General features: G+C 38.2%; 1 pseudogene; it reads right to left on the bottom strand.

Moving 5' to 3' along the window:
* Positions 1-23,785: 23,785 nt before the first annotated feature.
* On the bottom strand, positions 23,786-25,116 carry LOC149193775 (uncharacterized; annotated as a pseudogene).
* Between the last annotated feature and the right edge of the window lie 1,319 nt (positions 25,117-26,435).

Below are 26,435 nucleotides of genomic sequence, written 5' to 3'. Positions count from 1 at the left end.
GCTTTGTTGCTACCCAGTGCCAAGTAAAGTTGTCTTTGAGGCCTCCTTGACCTTGAAAATTCAAAGGTCCATAGTCATAATTCTCCCTGACTCCAATCTCCCCAAAGGATTAAGCACTGGTCCACCCAAAGGTGATCACTTTAAACTTATTTTCCTTCTCCCCTTTCCTCTTCTCTAGGTCTAGTACTCTAGGTCACCTAGGGCATCAATTATCTCACGATCTAGCCATCCAAACACTTCGATTTTTGGTTCACAACGACGCTAGTGTGTCCTCGAGAAGCCCTCCAAATTTCATGAGATTCCGACAATGAGATTTTGAGATGTTGTAAGCCCTAGCTCGAAGACCAATTCTTGCCCTTGGTTTCCCTTAAGCTGGAAACCTTACTGGGATCCTTGGATTGCCCTTCATTGAAAATTCATTCCTTGATCCCTTTCCCCCTCCGGAATAGGTCAAGCATATCATTGGTTGTTAAACCTTACCCCCTTGACCTACTCCTGAGCCCACTTGGTCCTGTGTGATGCCATACACTATCAAGGGTTATTCTTCAACGATCACTGGGAATCCTAGCTTTCACAAGAATTTCAAGGCCTAGGAACCTCCATTATAAGATACATACCCTAAACCTAAACCTTGAAATTCCCCTTAAGCCCTTCCTTGAGAGTTTTAAACCTTGCCTCCAAGGCAAGCAAGCCACATATTTGAGCCTCTCTTGTGAATAGGCTTCTAGGATCACCCCTCACCCTATCATTGATCTATCCATTTAGTGATCATCATCATAACGCGTCTCTTCCCATCGGTGAAACTCTGTAAAGAGTAGGGAGTTTTAGCGGACATGACAGTGCGCTATCGCTCCATTGTTGCCCTTGACCTAGCAATTGTCCCTTTAGGATTCCCTCCTAGGACCCCTGCTAGTTTGAGCGGTAACAGGACTTTTGCACCAAGTGAGAACATAAAAGGTAACAGGGGGCTCCTAAAGAATTTGTTGTATTTGTGGTATTTCACCCTATGTGTGTAGTTGATTGTTCTTGTTTATGGTTAATCTCTCTTGGACAATGATATGGAAAGTGAACATCTTTCTTGTGATCTATAGGCTGTTATAAATCTGATGTTTTGATGATTGGATTAGGTTTTGTTGAAAAGATCACCTTAGATCAACTGTCTTCTTATCTCAAGTTTCAACATTTATCTGTCCAAATTATCAATAAATACCAACTGAAAATGAAACTCCCAGTTAGTACTTTATTCTGTCCCTCGCAAAAGGGTCCAATGAAACAGACCACAAGCATCAATGTTGCTTCAGCAATTATGGAAACAAGAGAGTCTGTGCACTGGGGAAGTTCTACAAGGGATGTGACTCCACATTCTGCAGAATGATCCAGTTAGAGAACTGAACATGCTGCCTGCTGATAGAGGCATATTCGTCACCATGCCAATGCAGCGTCATCAAAGCAGAATTGAACTTCTGATGAATGAACTGCGGCTGGAACTTAGTAGACAGAGCCAAACGAATGTGCCTTTACAATTCAACCTTTCACAACCCCATGCCCCTTGGAGTAGCTCGATGGATCTTTCGGGGGGTTTGCTGATTTCGAGTGAGTCAATAGATCATGATGATTGACAATTCGTAAGCAAATGATGTGGACCTCGCCCACAACGAGAGAATGGGAGTCAAATAAGCATGGAGTCGCATATGAGCCTTGGCTCAAAACAAAAAAAAAACAAATCCAGCATGATATTGTAGAAAGGGACTGGCCAGGCAAAGTTGGATTCATAAATGCACCGATTTTCCAAGAACTTCTTAGGTGATTTAGGCTCCAACTTCCCGTAGAAACATACATTTAACCATCTCCTCTGGTTAAGGCCTGTTGTGTCGACTAGGGATGAATTGAACCCGTGGCCACCCATTTGCAAATGCTGATGTTTACTAATCAAATAAACTTGCATTCCTTTCAAGCATAAAATGAGAGATGAGAACATAAGCTCGCCATGTAATTAAGCCCGTATTTGCTATTGCAATAGGGGATTACAAGGAATAGGACTCCCCGCGAAGAGATAGAGATTTGGCCCAAATCTGTTACCTAATTATCTGTGAAAAAAAATCGCTACTTTCATTCTCCGATCCCCTAGTTTTCTTCTAAGATAAGGTGCGATCTTACAGATTTTATTTGTCATTAATGCGCAGCCACATTAAACATTGAATAAGCGTGGGAGATTTTACACATACCTGTAGGTAATCTGATGCCCCATTGTTGGGTCTCGATTATGAGCATCATACCACTGTAATGTCATTGGATTTTGGAAAACATGTCAGCAGGTTAAACATGGTAGCGTTCATTTGCTTCAAGGTCTCCGTTCGGTTATTGAGTACAACTGAAGCAATGTAGGCCCTGTCTAAACAAGCTGTCGATATCCTTTGGGGCAGCTGATATATTTAAATCTCATATATATATGTATTTTATTTTTATGCTATTTTGGTTTTCTCATATATATTTTATTTTGATGCACGTGTGTGAACCACACGCTGTGACGGTGTGACTTATACTGGAAAAACAATTCTACATTTGAATCAGGAAACTCTTAGTTCCAACTCTATAAAAAAATAAATGCGCTCTGACATGCGAGGCAAATAGAGCTCGCACTCTGATTGATAACATGTGAAACCAGATAGCAGCGTGGAGAGAGGGGGTTTCACATGCTGGCGATTTGCCTCGCATGTCAAAGCGCATTTACTTTTCTATAGAGTTGGAAATAGGAATTCCCTTTAAATCATAGAGAAGTGGTTGGCCAAAACAATGTGAAGTGGCAGCTAATTAAAAAAAGAGAGTTATTGATCATGTTTGATATGTAATTTAGATTTAAACAATGTGAAGTGACAGCGAATTAAAAAAAAGAATTACTTGATCCTGTTTGATAGGTAACTTTAGATTTGGTTGATCTTTTACCATACAAAATAAAGTTGTGGGGATTAAATAAAAGGGGAAAATTTAAAAAGATGTTTGAAAAATTTTTAAAATAACTTAAAAGAAAATGGAAAGAGATTTGTATATTGTGGAATTTAGATTATTATTTTGTATTTATTTAAATTATAGTATATGATTTAAAGGGTTACATTTAATTAAATAAGATTGTATAGCTAGCGTCTTGTGGCTTAATTTAATAAAATATTTTAATGTTATGATGTGATGTATGTACTTCAAACAATAATAAAATTGTAAAATGAGTTATATGAATATTTGTGTAACTTTTTTTATTAATTTTTTTAATATAATTAAACATTTTTTAGGTAGATAAAAGTTATGTGTATATATATAATTGATATTGAACGGCCTGGAGTATGCCGTAAAACTGCTTCTGCTTGACTAAGAGCTCGTCTTCCTCGGACGTAAGGAAACAGGTTAACGGCCCAAGACCCAGAGGCATCTGGCAGGAGTGAAAGCCCTGCTCCCTTACGGACCACCAGCGGGTTATTACAGGTGGCGTGGTTTTCCTTGATAACAGTGATGAGTGAAACCGACATTCGCGGATAGCAGCCAGAGATGGTTGTCCTCACTGTTGGTTTGACACCTGAGTTTGATAGGTTTTGCCACCTTCGAAAAAAAAAAAAATGACATTGAAGAATGACAATATGTATAATTATTTAATTAATATTGAATGATAACAAATTTTCATGTCATTAATGTATAAATTGATATAATGAGAGTTGTGCAGATTTATATTTTTTAAATTATTTTTTTTTGTAAATTAAAAAATAAAACCCATAAAAATTGTCTATTCAATACTTTACACCAGGAGAAATGGATTTTTGAATTTAATTACAAATCATTTGTGTTTATGGTACATAGTAATTAATATATAATGTTATTTTTCAAATTATTTATATTTATTGTACATAGTAATTAGTGATATAGTACATAGTAATTAATAATAGAGTACACAAAAGTCAATTTTTATCATCATTACACAATAAGATGGGAGACATTTCAACCAATCATATTTGAGATAAATAGAAATAAATTTTATTTAAAAATAATAAATTTAATTTCATAATGTTAAACTTTGGATAGATTTTAAATTTTTTTAGTCAAAGAAAAACTAATAGCATAATAACAAATATTAATATTATGTAAGTATAGAAGATAGTTAAGTTAGTTTAATTTTTTCTTTTAAAAATATATGAAAATGGTGTCAAATTTATTTTATAGAGTTTTGTAAGATTATTAATTATATTTGTAATTAGAGATTAATATGGCCTTTTTTCTAAAAACCCAAAGAAAATGGGAAATTTTACAAAATTCCTTTAACAAAATCTAATTTTCTTATTTCTTAAACATGAGAGGATGGGAACTTATTCTTTTAAGTAAAAATAAATAATAAGAAAGTTAACATTACTATATATAAAATCAAATTTGATAAGTGTAAGGGAGAAAATAAGGGAAAATAAGTATTAAAGAGATTATACAAGGCAATTAAAACGAAAAAAACAAAAACAAATTAGATTATACACCTAATATTTAAGAGAGAATATAAATAATAAGGCCAAAAGGGAGATAAGCATTACAAAGACCATATAAAGCAATTTAAAAACTTAATTGAATTCTACACCCAATGTTTAGGAGACTCCAAATAATGGAGCTTGCGGGGAAAACAAGGTAAAGTAAGGTTTGCAGGGATTATACAAAGCAATTAAAAAAATTTGGATTCTATGCTCAATATTTGGAAGAGACTCCAAATAATGGATTATAGGTAATAGAGGGCACTGAAATCATTCTTTATAATTTCAATATAGTTCACCACCTCTCAAGAGGTTAGTTGTCGTGTCACTTTTAATGTTGTGTGACCTCCCAACTTGACTTAACAACTAGGATAGAATCCATTATTCAAGCACCCCTCTTGTGGGGTGCACAAATTCACGTTTATTAGCATACAAAAACACAAAAACATTATGTATATGGCAACTCAATTATTGTTCTTACATCTGATATTTTAATTGAGCCTCTTTTTTATGCAACTTATTTATCCTGCATCTTTTTGAGGTTGTTGCAATGGAAACATCCCTAAAATGTCTACCAATAATTAAGGAGGATTATTTTAGGGAAATCATAATATCTGGGAAAAGATATTGCACAAGAAGTAATTTGTAGGGAAAAGAGAAAGTGTGTAGACAATGTACAAGGACTCTCCAATATGGAAATTATTAAAATCAACTATTTCTATCTTATTGGATAGACTAACTTGGGTTTTGGGTAATAGGTGAATTATAGATATATGGCAAGATTTCATAATGGCGAATAGAGTATTGGTTAATTTTTGATAGCTTGAACCACTAGAAAATTGGATGACCACTCCAAATAAGTGTTTTTTGTATGATATTTCACCTTGGTCTAATTCAGGTCACTAGTCAGGATGGGATTTTGAGTCTCCTCCACCCTTTTAAACTCCTTTAATCTGTGTTCTTATCACCAAACTCTAAGGCTATGCACCAGGGAGATTGAATTCTTTTTAGGTAGAAGAGGATGGGAATTGGCTAACTACAAGGTAAAATTGGAATATGTTCACTAGCTTCATGATACTTTCCTTGCTTCAATCTCCACAATATGGAATAAACTCTATTATCAAAATGGACTTCCAAAAATAAACATTTTCCTTGGACATTAGTCCATGGAAAAGACATTGACTGCAAAGATTTAAGGCCTTCCATATGCACCCTACACCTAACATAACTTGAAGTGGTCCAATATTTATTCCTAGAATGTGGATCCAATCATCATGTTTGGAAACGAGCTTTAGACGGCCTAAATCATATATGGTGAAGGTCAGAATCTTGGAAGAACATGTTTGTATATTGGAGAAGTTTATACATCATTTTCCTAAGCGATAAGCAAATGCTCTAAAAAAGTTGGATAGATTTGCCAAAATATTTTTGTTGGAAAGTCTCGTTATCTTGAAACAAAGAAAGTGTCGATCAAGAAAGGGTCAACTTGTGATGGTAGTGATGAAAGTTAAACATATCATATATGGAAATTTCTTTGTTAAAGGCTGTCAAATCTTGGTTATTCAAATGTTATCTAAGGATGAAGAGGAATGACTCAATCAATTCCAATTCACTTCTTAATCCATTGGGCCAAAGAACGAAAAATACACCACCACTTCAAATTAGTGACTTTGAATGAGTAATCAAGACTTATAGTACTAAACATATGAACATCACTCATTCATGTTATTCTTTGATGGATACTTAATAAATCCTGGGGTGGTAAGTGTGGGAGTGGTCATCATAAGCCTAGGAAGGACAACTGAAACTCCATGTGCCTGGGTTCTTTCTATTTATTCAAATAATAGTGCAAAATACTATGTCTTATGTCAAGGATTGATGACAACCACCAACTCCCACAATCATAAATTGATTGTGCTTAGGGATTTGAAATTTGTCGTGATCCGAACTTAAACAGGAATGCGACAAATTACAAATATAACCATAAATATAGAGACGCAACAGAAATAACACTTCATTTCATTAATGTCAAATAATTAAATATGCTTACAAATAGAAAGGAAATAAGACTAGCTCGGGCAATGGTAACTTATCTCTAAGGAGAGATGTGGTGACTATATGCCTATGAATTTTGTTACAATGAGGCTCTAAGGCCTATTTATTATTTAGAAACAATGGAAAACCCTAAACATCCAAAGACCTAACCCTAGGAGATGAAGTGCCAAAACTATGGGCCCTGTTTGGGTAAATTGGTACATCAACTTCCCGGGATCGTAACTTTGGCATACGATCTTTGTTTGACGCACACAATGCCTCGTTAGAAAGATCTGTCCGAGAACTACAACTTTCAAATGCAAATAACAATTAAAGAATCACGTTTGCCCAGTTTTTAAAAAAAAATATCGTTTAGGGCCTTCAAACAACTCCAGAAGTTCAGGGCCCGAAAAAAACTACCAAAAATAGTAAATTGTGCTACAATTAAGGAAACTGGAAAACTAAAAGAGACAGTGGTGGGGGTCCAATTGGAATAGATGTATGGCCACCAATATCCACCTGGATCAATCATCCCCCCTTAGGATGCAATTCTCCCCATTGTGTTGAGTGCCTCCATGAGATGGGGAAACTTTTGTTGAACTTGGTCCCTAGTGAGCCACTTGCCTTGGTGCAGGAGCTGGTCAACTTTGAAAACCTGATATAGATGGATTTTCTACCAGTGAGTGTTCTTGATTTGTGTGTCCATGATCCGATCAGTTGTGACATGTTCCATGCAATCTGGTTTTAGCTTTGTTGGTGTGAGTTGTTATGCAATGTCGGATATGTCCAGCAATGGTGGAAAGTATGGCCAAAGACAGTCTATATTGAACACTGGGTGTAGACCAAGGAAAGGTGGAATTTTGAGCTCAAAGGCATTTTCCCCTAAGTTTATTTTATTAGTAAACATCGCCCACCTGGAACTTGTATGACACCTGATGTTGATCATGGCGTTGTTTGTACTTAGCATTGGCTTTGTCCAATATATCATGGACCTGTTGGTGGATGTGTTGAATGCGCTCAATGAAGTTGTTAGCCCTGTCGGGTTCAGAATGAACATGAGCTGAATCTACCTGAGTCGGTGCAAATGGTATGGCCACATCAATGGGACATAATGGGTGAAATCAGAGCCCTACCTGAAAGGGGTTGTGGCCTGTTGAGCTATGGAGAGCTCTATTGTAGCTGTGTTGGACATAGGGGAGACTTTCATCCCATGTGTGGGGATGCTTCGAATTGTACATGTGCAAAATGTGTACAATCATCCTATTGACGACCTTTGTTTATGGAAAGTCGTGAACTTAGTAAGTTTGGTATCCAACATCGACCAAAGACTTGACCAAAATGCACTTAGGAATTTGTTGTCCCGATCTGAGACAATGGACTGTGGGATCCCAAAGTGTACCCACACTCGCTCAAAGAAAATCTTAGTAGTGGCCTCTGTTGTGATACTCTTCTTGCAGGGCGCCATAATGGCCATCTTAGAGAATCTGTCGACGACCATGAAAATGCAGTCATTGTCATGCTTAGTAGAAGGAAGGCTCGACATGTAATCCATGGAGATGGATTCTCAAGGTCGATTAGGACTAGGCAGAGGAGTATATAGACCTTGCTTCTTGATGGTTGGTTTGGCAATGGTGCAGGCAGTGCAGGATCAAATGTACTTCCCAACATCCCGACAAAGGTTCGGCCAATAAAAATACTTCTGCAATACTTCACTGTTTTCTCTACTTTGAAATTTCCAACGACCCGACTATATTATGTCTCCCAAATCATCTTGGCACGCTTGCTTGAAGGAACATGTGTCTTAGGTGGAATAATATCCTGGAGGTGAAAATTAGAACTTGTTTACCTTCCAAGATTGTCTGGTATGTGTTGTCGAATTCTGGACCGCTCTTGTAAAGATGCGGCCACCCCGAAGTCTCGTGCCCACAGGAGTCGAGCATAGTGATCAACGCCATGACTGGTGGTCGGCTAAGGTAGTTTGCAACATTATTGGTGTTTCCCTTCTTGTAATTAATGTTCAAATGGAATTGTTGTAGGTATGTGGACCATTTCTGATGGCGATCGTTCTACATCTTCCCTTATGTATGTATGAACTACAAGGTCGATGGTATGTGTGGATGATCATTTCCTTCCCCATAATGTCATACTTTCATTGATAGCAGGCTTGCACAATGGAGTACATTTCTTTGTCATAGGTGGGATAATTTCAAACTGTGTCTGAAAGTCTCTCACTGTGGTAAGCCACTAGATGCCACTGTTGAATAAGAACTATACCAATAACATATTCGGAGGCATCTGTCTCAATCTCAAATGGTTGTTGCAGGTATGATAATGTGAGAATTAGTGTAGAGCAGAGGCGATGCTTCAACTCGAAAAACGCCTTTTGTTGGCTTTCGGACCAAAAGAAATTTGATTTACCTCCGCCCTTGGTGACTTGACTTAAAGGCCAAGTAATATGAGAGAACCCCAATGCAAACCTGCGGTAGAAATTGGCAAGACTTAGAAAGTTGTGGAGCTCTGTTAGAGTGGTTGGGGCTAGCCAATCCCGAATGACTTTTATCTTGGTTGTGTCCGCATGCACACCCTGATCATCAATGATGTACCCCAGATATTGAACTAGGGTCATGCCAAAAGTGTATTTCTCCAAATTGGCACACAACTTGTGTTGTCATAGGGTTTGGAGGACCTATCGAAAATGGTGGAGGTGCTCTTCCCAACTACGATTGAAAACCAAGATGTCATCTAGATACACCACCACGAATGCATCGGTGAAGGGTCGTAATATGCCGTCCATCAATCTCATGAATGTTGCAGGGGCATTTGTCAACCCGAAAGGCATGACAAACCATTCAAAAAGGCCCTCCTTGGATTTGAAGTCAGTCTTCCACACATCAGAGAATTCGATAGGCACCTAATTATAACCAAAATTAAAATCAATCTTGCTGAAATATTTGGACCCCTTGAGCTGGTCCAGAAGGTCATCAATCCATGGGACTAGGTGCCTACTCTGTACAGTGATCTTATTCAGTGCCTGATAGTCAATACAAAGTCTCTAGGTCCCATCCTTCTTCTATAACACTACAATCGGGCTCCCACGGGGTGATGAGCTTGGCCTAATGTTCCCTTTCTACAACAATTCTTGAATTTGCCTCTTGATCTCATCGTTCTCCATAATAGAGCATCAATAGATCGGTTTATTGGGTAGCGACGCGCCGGGGGTCAGATTGATGGAGTGCTTGACCTGACAATGCAAAGGCACCCTTGTAGGTGAGGACAAAATGTCCCTGTATTCCTCCACGACCTTGTCCATTTGTTAGTGTTGTGCGGAGGAGCCCTATCTAGAATTCGTGGTCGCGATCTTCTTCTTGCCCTGAGGGCGAATCATAAGGAAAACAATTTTCCCAATCCATGAAATGATCTTACTGCAATGCTTTGCAATCAAAGAGATAGCATTAGGCGGGGCTACCACTGGTATCAAGTACAACTTACTGCCCAAAGTAATAATCACAAAGCGAGGTCTAGACTCATATAAAGCATATCGCTTCCACAAGTATGGTTGTCCTAATAATACATCACAAACTTCAAGAATGGCAACATCACATAATACCTCATCTATTAAGGGCTTGATGATGCAGGGAATGCGACACTACTGCCTGACGCGAAGGTCTCGTCCTTGGTGAAGCCACCTAATGGTGTACAACTGTGGATATGTTATAGTCGGTAGGCCCATCCACTTCACGACCTCTGTTGAAATGAGGTTCTTTTGGCTCTCATTGTCGACAAGGAATTGCACCAGCAGAGAACCCTTCACCCACATTTGTGAGTGGAAGAGGCATCCCCCCTCCTCTACATATTCAGGCTCATTCTTCTGGATCTTGGTGGTGGGAACGATGGCACTAGGCTTTGCATCAATGATTTTCTACCCTTTATCATTCCCCTTGTCGGGTTTTGACTCTGAGTTAGAACATGTGTTTGATTCGGAAGCGTTCAACTCAGCCACCAGTGACTACTTGGCCCGCCACTCACTCATGTTGTGAGTGGAGATCTTATGGAACTCACACCATTTTCTCGTGTCCTTCTTTGTCTTCGTCGTGTTGTTCTTTACTTGCAGCTTCGGCGGGTCCTGGGTCACCCTACCTTGGCTTTGTACTTTGCTCTGCAGTTTGGGGCACCTTTTGTTGGGTTGTGTTATATTCTTTCCACGTAGTTAACAGGGGGTTTGAGGGGCACCCGTAACCCCACTTTATGGGGTCCGGGGCAGCACCCCGGAAAATTTTGGTTTTGGACCCTATGTTAGGTTGGGTGGACCCACCTATGGTTTTGTGCATGATTTTTGCACATGTTTTTTGGACGCGATGGTTTTCGGTCCATGGTATTGGATGCGATGGTTTTTGGTCCGTGGTATTAGACGCGATGGTTTTCGGTCCATGGTATTTGATGCTTCGGCATGTATAAATATGTATTGTAACATTGAAAGGAACATAATGAAAAATCAAGCTGGTAGTCCCAGTTTTGGGATCTAGGGGAAAATCTCTGTGTATATGTGTTTTATGTGTTCTGCTCTTGCATTATTTATTTTCTATGTTTTAGAATTCATATGCAAGTAATTTCTGTATGGGGTTAAAACCTACATTTGGTATCAGAGCAGATTTGGCTTCAAGGGGACGCCTTTGTTGCTAAGGGGTTTTGCTCGGGCCTGTGGTAGACCCTGTTCAGTGGGAGATCTATGAGATCAATTCTGGTGGTGAAAGAAGATGGCGAGCAGTGGAAAGATAGAGATCGAGAAATTTAATGGTCAGAGTTTTGAGTTGTGGAAACTCAAGATGGAGGATCTGTTGGTGGATAAAGATCAGTGGATCACAGTAGATCCAGGTACTAAACCAACGGGAGTGTCCGATGAAGAATGGAAGAAGTTGGATCAGAAGGCAAAGAGCACAATACGATTGTGTGTCTCAGATTCAATATTGTTGAATGTATCAGGGGAAGCTACAGCAAAGGCTTTGTGGGACAAGTTAGGGACTTTGTACCAATCTAAGTCTCTGGTGAATAAACTGTTCCTACAAAAAAAGTTGTATAACCTGAGGATGAAAGATGGAGACTCGGTGACAGAGCATCTGAACGCATTTAATGCTGTGGTAAATCAGTTAGCATCTGTTGATATTAAAATTTCAGATGAAGATAAGTGCATCAGTTTGTTGTGTTCTCTACCAGATTCGTGGGATAGTCTAGTTATTGCAGTTGGTAGCAATGCAACTGCCTTGTAGTTTGATGAAATAGTCTCAGCCTTATTGACGGAGGAGATGAGACGGAAAAATATGGAGAGCCAAAATGGTGATGCCTTGTCTGTACGAGGACGGTCTCAGAATGGAAACAAAAATAAGTCATCGAGTGGGAGATCTAAATCTAGAGGGAGATCTAAATCTCCAGGAAAACCTGTAAAGGTGGTGTGCTGGAAATGCGGAAAGGAAGGCCACTTCAAAAGGGACTGTAAATCTAAAGCTCCTGACAAAGGAAAGGGATCTGATGAGGCTCCTTTTGCAGAGACGAAAACCACCTCAGATGAAGGCGGGGATGTGTACTTGGCTTCTTCAAGTACACATGTAGATCATGAGGCATGGTTGATTAACTCAGGTGCATCCTTTCACTTCACTCCCCATAAAGAGTGGTTCTGTGAGTATGAGAAATATGATGGTGGTGATGTCTTCTTGGGGGATGACAGGAAGGCTAGAATAATTGGTCATGGAAAAGTAAAGTTGAAGCTGCAAGGTGGAAGGGTTAGAACACTTCCGGGTGTTCTGCATATTCCTGCATTAGCTAGAATTCTAATTTCTGTTAGTAAGATGGATGATGCATGTGTAAAAACAGTATTCGAGAAGGATACCTGCAAGATGGTTCGAGGAGCACTGGTGTTGATGTGGGGAGTTCGGTTTGGAACTCTGTACAAGCTGAAAGGTAGCACTGTTGTTGATGGGTGCAACAGTTCCATGGTTCCTGAAAGTGGAGCAGAAAATCTAGTGGTCTCTGGAGAAAAGACCATGTTGTGGCATCAAAGGCTTGGACATATTGGAGAGAAGGGCCTTCGAATACTTCATGGTAAAGGTATGGTAGAAGGTATGAGTAATAGCTCTCTGGATTTTGATTTCTATGAAAATTGTGTATAGGGGAAGCAGAATCGGGTGAGTTTCCCCTTTGGTGGTAAGAGGGCGAAACACATATTAGAGCTTGTGCACAGTGATGTGTTTGGACCTGTGAAGGTTCCATCACTGGGTAAGTCTGTGTACTATGTATCATTTATAAATGACTTCTCAAGGAATACGTGGATATATTTCCTTAAGAAGAATTCTGAAGTCTTTGATAGGTTTAAAGAATTTAAGGCTCTAGTGGAAAACCAGACAGAGAAGAAGATAAAGGTGTTGAGGACAGATAATGGTGGAGAGTTTTGCAGTAAGGAATTTGAAGAACTCTGTAAGAAGTGTGGTATAGCACGGCAGAAGGCTACTCCATATACACCTCAGCAAAATGGAGTTGCAGAAAGAATGAATAAGACGTTGATGGAAAGGGCAAGAAGCATGCTCAGTGGTGCCGAGTTAGGACAATAATTCTAGGCAGAGGCAGTGGATACTGCATGTTACCTGGTCAACAGGTCACCTTCATCAGCGTTGAAGGATAAGACTCCACAAGAGGCATGGACTGGTAAAAAACCCTCTCTTTCACATTTGAGGGTATTTGGATGTGATGCATATGTACATGTTCCAAAGGAGAAACGAACCAAGTTGGATAGTAAATCTGAAAAGTGCATCTTTATTGGGTATAAGGATGGTTTAAAGGGTTATAAGCTTTGGAACCCACTCACACAGAAGGTTGTGTATAGCTGAGATGTGGTGTTCAGAGAGGTGAAAGATGTTATTAAACATGAAGTCCAACGAAAGGAAACTGAGAAGATTTAGTTTGAGCTAAAGGAGGAAGAATCAGACTCTACAACAGAGGAGGAATTAGAGGATGAAGAGCCACAAACTCCGGCTATGAGAAGATTAGTTCGAGAAAGAAGGCAGCCTGAAAGGTATAGTCCATCTGCTTTCTGTTCAAATTTTGCTTTATGTATTACTGATGATGATCCTAGAACTGTGAAGGAAGCAGTGGATTCAGAGGATGGAAAACTCTGGAAAGAGGCCATGGTTGATGAAATGGCATATTTGCACAAAAATGAGGCTTGGGATCTGGTGGAGTTGCCGACTGGAAGGAAACCCATTGGTAGCAAATGGGTGTTCAAAAAGAAGACAAATGTAGAAGGAAAAGTGGAGAAATACAAAGCTCGGTTGGTAGCAAAAGGTTATTCCCAGGTGCTGAGAATTGATTTTGGTGATATTTTTTCTCCTGTTGCCAAGGTAACTTCTATTAGATTACTTTTATCTGTTACTGCTGCTTTTGATTTTGAGGTAGAACAGATGGATGTGAAGACAACATTTCTTCATAGGGATCTAGAAGAGGAAATATACATGAAGCAACCTAAAGGCTTTGTGGTGAAGGGTAAGAAAGAACTTGTATGCAAGTTAAAGAAGTCTCTGTATGGGTTAAAACAGTCACCAAGGATGTGGTATCAGAAATTTGATACATTTATACGGGGACTTGGCTTCACTAGAAGCAAAGTAGATCACTGTGTGTATTTTAAATTAATTGGTGACTGTGTTATTTATCTGGTCTTGTATGTGGATGATATGTTGTTGGTTGGAAATGACAAAGAAGTTATCCAGGATTTGAAGACCCAATTGTCCTCCAAATTCGGCATGAAAGATCTTGGTGTTGCAAACTATATTTTGGGCATGGAAATTAAAAGAGATCGGGCAAAGAGGAAGCTCTGGTTAAACCAGAGGAAGTATGTCGAGACAATATTGCAGAGTTTAATATGCAGGATAGTAAACCGGTGAAGGTTCTTATTCCTGTAGTTGTGAGGTTATCTGCTGAACAGTGTCCCAAGACACAAGAAGAGGAAGAGGACATGTCTCGTGTTCCATATGCAAGTGCAGTTGGTAGCCTGATGTATGCAATGGTCTATACTAGACCAGACATTACACATGCAGTGGGAGTATCGAGCAGGTTTATGTCAAAACTAGGGAAGGAGCACTGGACAACAATGAAGCGGGTTTTCAGGTATTTGCGTGGCACTAGTGATTATGGTTTGTGCTACCAAGGAAGACTAGGATTGGACAGAGTGTTGGATATTCATGGCTTCGTTGATGCAAACTAGGCTGGAGATCTAGATCAAAGAAGATCTACAAGTGGGTATGTGTTTAACCTATTTGGAGGTGCAGTCAGTTGGATGAGTAAGAAACAATCTATAGTGGCACTGTCAACTACAGAGGCAAAATACATGGTAGCCACTCATGCAAGTAAGGAAGCAGTTTGGTTGCAGAGATTGTGTTCAAGTATGGGGTTAGTACAGGAAGCTATAAGGATACACTGTGATAGCCAAAGTGCAATTTTCTTGGCAAAGAACCCCGCATATCATTCAAAGACAAAGCACATTGATGTTCAGTATCAATTTGTGAGGGATATGATAGAAGACAAAAAGGTGTTGCTGGTAAAGGTGGACACTTTGAAGAATACTGCAGATGCATTAACAAAATCTATGAGCTCTGAGAAGTTCTCTTGGTGTAGAGAGACAATGGGCATTTCAGGGCTGGAAAAATGACTAAGCTCTCTTGTGGCCCCCTGTGGAAAGAAAACAACAAGTGGGAGAATGTTGGGTTGTGTTATATTCTTTCCACGTAGTTAACAGGGGGTTTGAGGGGTACCCGTAACCCCACTTTATGGGGTCCAGGGCAGCGCCTTGGAAAATTTTGGTTTTGGACCCTATGTTAGGTTGGGTGGACCCACCTATGGTTTTGTGCATGATTTTCGCACATGTTTTTTGGATGCGATGGTTTCGGTTCATGGTATTGGACGCGATGGTTTTCGGTCCGTGGTATTGGACGTGATGGTTTTCAGTCCATGGTATTGGATGCTTCGGCATTTATAAATATGTATTGTAACATTGAAAGGAACATAATGAAAAATCAAGCTGGTAGTCCCGGTTTTGGGATCCAGGGGAAAATCTCTGTGTATATGTGTTTTATGTGTTCTGCTCTCGCATTATTTATTTTCTGTGTTTTAGAATTCATATGCAGGTAATTTCTGTACGGGGTTAAAACCTACACCTTTCCCTTGCTTTGGATTCGTAGATCCAAAGTCTCGCTTCTTCTATTTAAACTTTTTCTCAATCTTAATAGTGTATCAGTACGTCGTGTCGGTCGAGGAGATGTCCAGGAACTCCATCTCATCCTGGATGTATCTATGTAGGCATCCGCGGTACTTGAGTACCAAATGTCTCTCAGAATCTTTGATACCCAACTTCATATGAAGGGTATGAAAAACATTGGTAAACTTTGGCACATCTTAGTCCCTTCCCGGCCCCATCATGGTCCGCTTTATGTATTTATCCTCATAGCTCATGACAGGGCAGTAATGCTCCTTGATGGCGTCTCGGAACGAATTCCGGGCGGGTGTGAATGAAAATAGTGAGGGTCTACTTTCATCCTTCTTCTCATAGTAGCTTTCCTACTAGTCCTTGATGTGGGGGGTGGTTTTGAGAAGTGCAAAATTAATCTTTTCCCAACTGGAAAACTCATGAACAAAAAATTATCCTTCTGAAATATTTAACCATTTATCTATGACGTCCGCATCTATCTAACCTTCAAATATGGGGATGTCAAAGTTAAATTTTACCTTAAAGGGTGTGGCGCTTCCAGAGTAGCTGCTGGAAGGAGACGTGTCGCCTTTGGGTATCCACTGGAGGATCTAGGAAAAATTTTCCATCATCGCATTCCTCTGTCATTTGAGGGCTTCTTCGAGTAAGATTTTGAAAGTATCTCCTACCCCCTCATATTTCTTCTCTTCCGCCATGGGAGGCCGTCAAGATTTGTGAGGCTGGTCTTGCAAAGGTTCGACCAGTTCAAGCCCTAACTCCTTATATCCCGACCTCGTTGAGGACATGAAAAGAAAATAGAGAAAGAGCATACCTCTTTGATATCACTGATATGAACTTAAATAGGAATGCAACAAATTATAGATATAACCATAAATATAGAGACGCAACAAAAATAATACTTCATTTCGTTAATGTCAAATGTTGAAATATGCTTACAAACAGAAAAGAAATAAGACTAGCTCGGACGATGGTAGCTTATCTCTGAGGAGAGATGTGGCGGCTACATGCCTCTAAACTGTGTTAAAATGAAGCTCAAAGGCCTATTTATTATTTAGAAACAATTGAAAACCCTAAACATCTAAAGACCTAACCCTAGGAGATGAAGCACCAAAACTATGGGCACCGTTTGGGTAAAATTGGTACATCAACTTCCCGGGGTCGTAACTTTGGCATACAATCTTCGTTTGACGCGCACAATACCTTGTTAGAAAGATATATCTGAGGACAACAATTTTCAAATGAAAACATTAGACAAAATTTAATGTTTCCCTGTTTTCCCCCAAAAAAGGTCATTTAGGGCCTCAAAATGGCTCCAAAAGTTCAAGACCTGAAAAATTGTGAAAAATAGTAAATTGTGCTACAATTAAGGAAACTGAAAAACTAAAAGAGATAGTGGTGGGGGTCCAAGTGGAATAGGTAGGTGGCCACCAATATCCACCTGGATCATTTCGATAGTCAAATGGTAAAGAATTCTATCCTTGATGACTACCTCCTAGCACTAGTGATCATGTAAGGAAAGAATGAAAAAGGAGACATTGTTGTTAATGGTAATGTCTACAATCACCCTAATCCATATGAGGTCATTACATTTCAACTGAAAAAATAAAAGAGATAGTGGTGGGGGTCCAAGTGGAATAGGTGGGTGGCTACTAATATCCACCTGGATCATTTCGACAGTCAAATGGTAAAGAATTCTAGCCTTGATGACTACCTCCTAGCACTAGTGGTCATGTAAGGAAAGACTAGTGATTACTACCTCCTATTCTTGAGTCTGCAACTGCAACTAGCCTATGTATTGTCTACTTCAGTGAATAAGAACTTGAATCATATGAGGTCATTACATTTCATTTTTTACATATGTTCAACCTTAGAAAGCCCAAGAGACCTCTCTAGAATGCTATTAATATTATATTTTTTGAACCTAGTTAGTTTATATGGCACTCACATTTTTACCTTTGCAGTTTGGAGACTATGTTATGGTTCATGTTTGTTCTTTATAGAACAACTTATGTAAGCTTTTGTATTAGAAAATTCAAAACAATGAGATTGTGATTTGGGGAGTGGAGATTAACATTTCAATCAATTTTAATGGAGATTACATTTAAATCGTTTTTTGAGCAAACCCATATGTTCTTACATGCCTTTTGTTTTATAGCTTCCTAATGAATTATAGAAGGATAAATGGCCAGTAGGAGCTAATAGTAGAGCTATGCGTTGTATTGGCATGGCTTTTGAGTGTTACAACAGGTTTACTAGTGCTTCTGTGTCGGGACTTGAGCTCAGACTCTAGCTCTTGTTGGTGGTCCATGTACGGAGGGTCCAAGGATGCTAAGATAATTGCACAAAATCTTTTATCTAACATGTTGTGCAATTTATATGTGGCACCATACCTTGTGTTCTCTTTATTTCCGTGTAAACAAGCGTCTTAATCTTTTATCGAGCATGTCCACTTTGGCGCTTTAGTAATGTATTCTCTGCAGTCTCTTGTGAACAACATAGGTGATTTCAAGAGTTTCTTATATTTAGTGAATTTATGTCAAGATATATAATGCTTTTAAATTGACAAAGCAATTAAGAACATTGTCTTTATTGAATATAGCCATTGAAATATATATATATATATATATATATATATATATATATATATTTTTTTTTTTTTTTATTTATTTATTTATTTTTTCTTTTCTGCCCAGGAAATTCCAGCAGAAAAACCTAAGGAATGCTTCCCCACATTTGTGGATTGTATCCCTAGTAAATATGATTGTGTAGAATGGTGTGCCTAACCCATGGGAACTGAGCATTTGTTGGCATGCAACTAGTCAAATACCCAGCAACATTGGTGACAATTAGTTGAGCTAACCCCATAGGCTAGCCAATGGAATTATTTTTATTAAAGAACTATCAAATATTAAAGTGTACAAAGCAGCTGAAATTTTGTTGAGAACATCTAAGATGTAGCAAAGCATGGAGAAATTTGTAAGCAAAAAGCTTAAAGAAATTAACAGGAATCCTGAATATGTGTTACAATGGATTGAGGTCAATATTTCAGTCTTAGACTTGATTATGAGAAGGAATAAGGGGATAGAGAAACTGGCCACCATAAAGGAGTTGCCATAAACAACATATGTAATACTTTGGGTCTTTATTTGACATTGTGTGTGTGTGTGCGTCTGTCACTGTGATCATGTGGTGTGTGCATGCTCCTTTTCACTGTTTCCAGAAATTTGAAAGTGCCATTTTCAAAATCTATATTATTTTCAATTTTGTTGTATATAGACAAGTAGAAATAATATATATATCTTGAATGTCAAAGAATGCAATAAAGTTGCTCCATATCAGTTTGATTGTGTTTCTTTCTTTTTGTGGACTATTGTTTTCTCTTTTATGGAAAGATATTTTTGAGACATGCAATTGGTTGTATATTGTGTCCAAAGATCTATCTGAGCCAATCCATTCCCACAAAGACCTAGACAAGGATGCATCTCCACATTATCACAAAGTTATCAAATTTTATGACAGCCTTGCAAAACAACTTGTCAGACAGGGTCATGCCCTGGATCTTTTTTCTTGTGTGTTGACCAAGTTCGTAGTGTCACATTTTGTAAGTTCTTTTACACTTCATTTCAATTCAAGATGAAGCTTGTTCATGATTATGATCTAGTTTTCTGTATGTGTTTTTTCCTCTATTTGATTGTAATTTTGAACATGCTTTTAAACATTGAAACCTTTTTTGTTTTTACAGTATTGAAATATACCATGGTTCAAGAATTGAAGTTTCATGTGAATAAATGACATATAATTACAGTCATAGTTTATTTTTTTGATAACTTTACAGCGAGGATAATAACTCTAGATGGGCTTTGAAGGCCGAACTTTTTGGCTGAAAGTTAAATGCCTAGAAACCCCGATAAGCATGGGACCTCAGTAGGGTTTTATGCAAGCTAATGAAGACAGGGGAACCCCGGTAATAGGCTCTGGAGGGTTCAAGAAATCAGTTCATGAAAGTTTGAGCTTTTGGCCCTGTACTTTGAGGATTGTTTGGTAAAAACCCCCTCGAAGCCGGTGAGAAAGATAAGGATCTATAGGTGAATTCACATAATGCAAGTCATTATGACCATTTTTTTCAATCTCAAAAAATCTTATAAGGCCTGCATAACTACTTTTATATGATAGGTTTTTGATTCATTACTTGTGCTTCAACCTTAAAAAACCTACAAGACCTACAAAGCTACTTTCGTAAAAAACTTACAAGGCATGCACACCTATTTTGGTATGATATTGTTTGATTTATTTTAGTTTTTGGAAAAAAATTGTAATATTTCGTCATTGTTGGGTGGATTTAGATGGAATGTGATTCAATTGGCTCCAAGAGCTAGATTCCAACTTTGCAACAACTTTAAGACATTGCATTCTAACAAATTGAACTAACCCCCCCAAAAAAACTAATCCTAACTTTGTTTCTAACTGAGTGAACTAAACCCCAAATTTGTTGCTTTATGTGTATAAAAGAATGATACCGTGAGTGAAGATCATAAAACAAGTCCAAGGAAATAAGCATATTCTTGAGTAATAAATTTGAAGTAGATGCCAAGTATTTTCTGAAAGAAGTAATCTTCATGCAATAGAAACTCATCAAATAAAGTAGTACATCATATTTCATAGTGAATAACAGAGAATTGGTAAATAAGAATTTACTCAGGGCACAGACATATCTTACCAGGAGCAATATAACCATATGAGCCAGCAACAACAGTCATTGACTTGGGATATGGAAGGTTGATCAGCTTGGCTAGTCCAAAATCTCCCACATGAGCTTCAAAATTTTCATCAAGTAGAATATTATTGGACATTATATCTCGGTGAATAATTCATGGTATGTGATCATGATGTAAGTATGATAGCCCCTCTGCTGCTCCTAGGGAAATTTTGTAATGAGCATCCCAATCTAATATAAATGAACTTCTATGAAGCAACTCACCTAAGATTCTATTTGGTATATACTCATAGAAAAGAAGCTTTGATCCATTGTCATAGCAGAAACCATAGAGCTTCACGATATTACAATGCCTGATTTCACCAAGAGTGGATATCTCAGAATTGAAGCTCTTTCATTTCCTTCTAGTTGAGAAACCATCTTTTTGACAACAATAAGTTCTCTTGAATGCAGGGTGGCCTTATAAATTGTTCCACATGCTCCTCTTCCAATGACAATTGTCTCAGAGAAATTATCTGTGGCTTCTACTATGTCTTGGAAAGTGAAGCTTTGTATTGGGAAAAAATAAACCACTAACTTGATGGATTGTTGGTCTTCAGGAGGAATGAGCATACATCTTGGCCGCCTCAAAAAATAGGTAATGAACACCATTATAATCAATGAAGACCCCCCAAACACTCCAGCAATTATGGCCACAATCTTCGATGTTTTGGGTCTCCACCTCCTGCCAAAAATGGGGAAAGGCGAATTTCCCTACACTTAAGGGTTGACATGCATCTGGCATTGGTCATCCACAAAGCCCCTGATTTTCAATGAAACAACCAACAGGCATGTTGCGAAAATCTTTATGTTAGGAAGAGGCCTAGTAAGGTTATTGTATGAAACATTACACACCATCAAACTCTGAAGATTTGCAAATGAAGGAGGAAGTTGGCCAATAAATTGATAATTTGAGATAGATGGATTCTAACAAACTCAAGTTGCCCAGTTAAGTTAGTAATAACCCTGAAAGCCTATTCCAACTCAGATTTAGAGTAATCTGCAAGCCTTTAAGTTGACCAAGTTCTGATGGGATAGGTCCTGAAAAGTTGTTCCCACCTAGTTGCAGTTTTGTCAAATGGGAAAGCCTTCCAAGAATACCAGGTATTTTTCCTGACAGTTTGTTATCAGAATGCTTCATTAATTCTAAACAAGCGAGATTTCCCAACTCATTTGGGACATTGCCAGTAAAAGCATTCATGCTCATGTCAAGTCGTGCAAGGTTTAACAAATTGGCAAGATGCAGAGGAATGCTTCCTGTAAGATTATTTGATGAGATATTTAAACTTATCATTTCCAAAATATTTCCAAGTTTATGGGGGTGGAGACCCAACAAATAATTATCGGAAAAGGGATGCTTCTCCTGACTTTCCAAGTTCCCTACTTCTGGTGGAATCAATCCACTGAAATTTTTCTGTTCTAATTCAAGAGTAGTCAAACTAACAAGTTATAGACAATGCATCGGTAAGATAATTGTTATAGACAAAAATCTCCTCGAGAGATGAGAGATTACCAAGCTCTTGTGGCAGATTTCCAACAATGTGATTATTAGACAATTCAAGTTTTCTCAAGGACGAAAACTTGCATAACTGTAGAGGGATTTGACCTTGCAGACTATTGCTACTCACATTAAGAATCTCTAGTTGCAATTAGTCCCCAAGCTTGGGCGGTATTTTACCTGATAGGATGTTGCTTGAAACATTAAGAACTCTTAGAGAAGTCAAATTTGAAATTGCGGGAGACAAGCTTCCTATCAAATGCATGCCACTGAGATCAAGTGACCATACTCTAGGATCACCAGTACTGTTTATACACTTTACACCCTCCCAATTACAAGGATTCTCATCGGTGGACATCCAACTTTTCAATTTACCAAACTGATCATGAAGATTTCTCTTAAACTCAAGAAGACATTGCCCTTCTTCATTAAGCGCATCAAGTTGAACCACCAAAAGGGTAACCACAAGTACCCTCAATGCAAAACTCTATGATTTTTTAGGTACCCTCATGTTGTGTGACCAATGGTTGTATTGAAGGTAGCCTGTGTGTGTTAGAATGTTTAGGAAGAGTTATACATACTTTCAAAATGGCCATAATTTTATGGAGTGAAAATCCATGTGGGTAAATCCCATGAAAACAGTACAACCACCCAAAAATGCAAATAAATCATAAAGTGGGCATACACCCGAATTAGGCCATTTGGCTTTGTTATGCAAACTTTGGCTAGGGTGGTTTTTACCATTGCAGCTCTAGCTATCTATTCGCTATTGTTGTGTTGTTGGCTCTGCTATGTATTTCTTTATGTCTGTTTGAGGCATTAGTTGCTTATTGTTGAAGTTTTACATGAGATCAAATCCAACATGAGCTTAATCTCTTTCTCAATGGACATTTGTGGATTGCATTTGCAGGTCATGCTTGTGCCCATGGAAATCACCATCAAGAAGGTCATCATTCTAGCTTTGTGATAGCATGAGAGAGATAGTAGGTGAATGGAGAATACCGTTTGTCCCCATAATTGTGTTCAAGCATAGACATGGTGAGCAGAGTGTGGCGTAAAAATAAATAAATAATTTTGGGGCTTTGTTGGGTTGGTGTCTATGCATTCTAATTTGTTAGTGGCAAGAAAAATGCTTGTATGGTGATTTCAAAGCAGCATATAATGCATGTAAACAATTGTTGATAGGGAAATTTTGACTCTTTTTGAGTTGTTGTAAGGTTGCAACATGGTACATAGTGCATGGTTTGTGTTGCTAGTTGCAAGAACAACACAAAGTGGAGATCATGGTTGTTGTTGGTTGTTGGTTGCAATTTACTCCTTTTTGACTCCTGAATTTTTTTTCCCATTATTGTGTGTGTATGATCTATACTTTATTAGCGATCTTATATCTGAATGTTCAAAATATTTACATCTTAATATTTTCTTTCTCTAATTTTAATGCACACACTTGCACACAATTTGAATGGGCTTAACGGTTAAGAACATGTTCTCTTTGGAGGTCATAGGTTCGAATCTGGACGAGGGTAGGGTGTGTAGTGTGTACACCTCCATAGAGTAAATAATCAAATTACTTCAGAGGGGGTGCCTTGTCCCACAAACAAGGGGATCTTATATGTCAATTTGGTGTCGGGTTGTGGACTTAGATTATTATTATACAGTATTATATTCTCATTGATTATTACTATACAATATTATTTTCTCTTTGTCTTATTTTTGGGGGTCTACGTGTTAATGGTGGACACTCTAATCCTCATGTCCTAGTTTCAGGTGACTCCAAAATTACCTTCTTCACCATGAGGACCACTGTATCCAAATGCATGAGAGAAATTTCTTGCCATGCCATTAGTCCCTTCAGATTGTGGATCAAAACCTCTCCCTTTACCTTATTTTGGATTGTTCTTTAGAAAGTAAATCAAAAAGTCACTAGATATGAAAACCAGGTTCATGCACAAAACCATGCCAAGCCATCCCACATGAAATCTAGCAGAATATATAGAGTAAATAATTGTAATCAACAACGCTAGATGTTCATGAATAATAGTAAAAGAAATACCTGCTGCTATAGTCTATAAGCTAGTCATCTTAAAGCTACCATGTATACTCAGAACCACCATCCTAGTAACAACCATTGTCAAAACTGAAGTTGTGTAGCCAAAAAAAAAATGCCATTGTGAAAACCACACCCTGAATCAATAAATCCCAAGCTCAAAAAAACATTGAAAATGTTTGCCATTGCGGTGAAGCTAAGAAAGTTGCACCAAATAACCACAAAAGAGGATGATGTGCCCAAATGAAGGAATGAGTCGATGCCTACAAGACAACAACCAACCAGAATATGAAAAGTAGCAAGAATAGCCTCCCCAAATGCAATATCCATGTGAAAAATATGGGCCATGTATGACAAATCCTATGAACAATAAAGTCTCTTGCCTGCAAAATAGTTACAATGAATCTCGTTAATACAAGATTCTATTGTTGGATCCATTTTGAAGCTTGTCTAAATAAAGTATATGCACATGAAAATTTACTCATTCCCATTCCCTTCTAGCTATGAAAAAATAACATGCATCCAATTCTCCATACTTTCTTGCGTCTCAGAGTACTAAGTAGTGGTGGCTCGAGTAGGGAAATGTATGTCTCTGTTGAAACTTTCAACATTCATCAACCTTTCCTCATACTCCCTTGCCTCACTAACATTAGTTCCATCACCATCTCCAACAATTATTTTCCCTCCATTTTCTTTGGATGTACTCTTCTTTTTACTTAGAAGAATTTAGTTTTGTACTCGGTTGTTGTCCGGATAGGGAAGTCCTGCCCTTAGCAATGTTGGGTTCTGTAGGTGTTGCACCCTATTACCATCTCCTAAACCTCTGGACCTCTATGATTTGGTCCTATAAACATTGCTCTGATTGTTTGGGCAATCAATATTCTGAGAATTCTCACCGTTGTTTCCAGATCCCTTGTGTATGACTGAAGTTGCAAACCTTGAACCCATTTTTCTTGAGGGCATACCAATTGACTCTGAAGAGGCAACATTGTCCACTAATCCATTATTTTCAAACCCCTTACCATGAAAGTTACCCTTTCTATCCATGAAACCAAAAGCTACATGCCTTCTGATCAGTCCCGTGCTAACTCCAATATGAATGATTCACCACCATAGGTTTCCACAAAGGAAAGAACTACATATTTATGTTTAATATTTTCTTTGGTACAATGGAACTAGAGTCTCAACATGGGGAGAGTTAAATGGATTTCAAACCTTGTTGGAAATTGTTTTTCCACTACCTGCTTCTGCCAGGACCAACTGGAGAAAAAGCAAAGTCAAATGTATTCAATAAGTCGTTCGATAGCCAAAGGAACCACTTAAAAATGGCACCAACTAGGCATCAAATATGTCCATCGTCAGTTAGTAAATGAACCTTAGTCTACACTAGAGATGTTGCAGTTTGTGACTTTTTGGTTTAGCTAATGCTTGTCTACTACTCAGAAATAAGAACTTTTTGGAAAACATGAAACTCTGAGTGCTTGTAAGCTGAAGGGTCTGTTGTTTATATTGAGTACATGAATTTGGGTACCTGAAATTGAATAATATCATTAAACACACACAAAGGTGGACTTAAGATACTGCATTCTAGCACCATGGATTTCTAAAAAGGATGGTTGTAGACCTTGTTAGGCCCAAAGAAATATGTTATGCATGTCATTAGCCATGGTAATTTCTTTTTGTTACTTGAAGATGTTAAATATTGTTTGAGTTTCTGTTGTTGAATATCTAGCTGAAACCTTATCACAGGGATAATATAATCTGATATATTCTCCACAAGGATGTAATTATCCCGTAGTATACCCTAATCATTATAAGGCCTCAACTGGCTAAAACTTTCCAGCGGGTCTGCACATAAAACTCTAAGTGACAAGCCTGTAGATACTTGGGGAATCCAATCACTGTCCTAGCTTCAAGGTTTCTTTGGATATACCTTATCCATACTACCAAATTCTTTTCATATTCAAATGCAAGTATAAAATAAAGCATTCATCACTACCATGCTCAAGATTCATGGGCATTTTTTATATGAAAATATCAACCTACTTGGGCTAAGAGAGTCCTTTTCCAGAAATAATGTGTAGCTTAATAATGTTTATGTCAGTTTCCTATGGATTCTAGCAGCATTTAATACACTAAATTGACCTCTACTTAATATATTTCTAAGCCATGACTCCTTCATTTGAAACACTTATATATTGCAACTGTTATTATTGTGTTTCTTGTCAAAGTAGTGGTTATAGAGTACAGGAATTTTGCATCTTCCTATCAAGCTGTCCTGAGGAAGTGGCTGCATCATAAATGGTCGGTTATCCTTCCCTTTTGAAACAAGAGCATCAACATTGAATCTTCTAATCTTAGACATT

Source organism: Pinus tabuliformis, chromosome 2_2 (genome assembly GCF_031772625.1).
Source record: "Pinus tabuliformis cultivar Carrire ecotype Pingquan chromosome 2_2, CPIR1, whole genome shotgun sequence".
Classification (NCBI taxonomy): domain Eukaryota; kingdom Viridiplantae; phylum Streptophyta; class Pinopsida; order Pinales; family Pinaceae; genus Pinus; species Pinus tabuliformis.
This window is presented reverse-complemented; position numbering and strand designations above follow the sequence as displayed.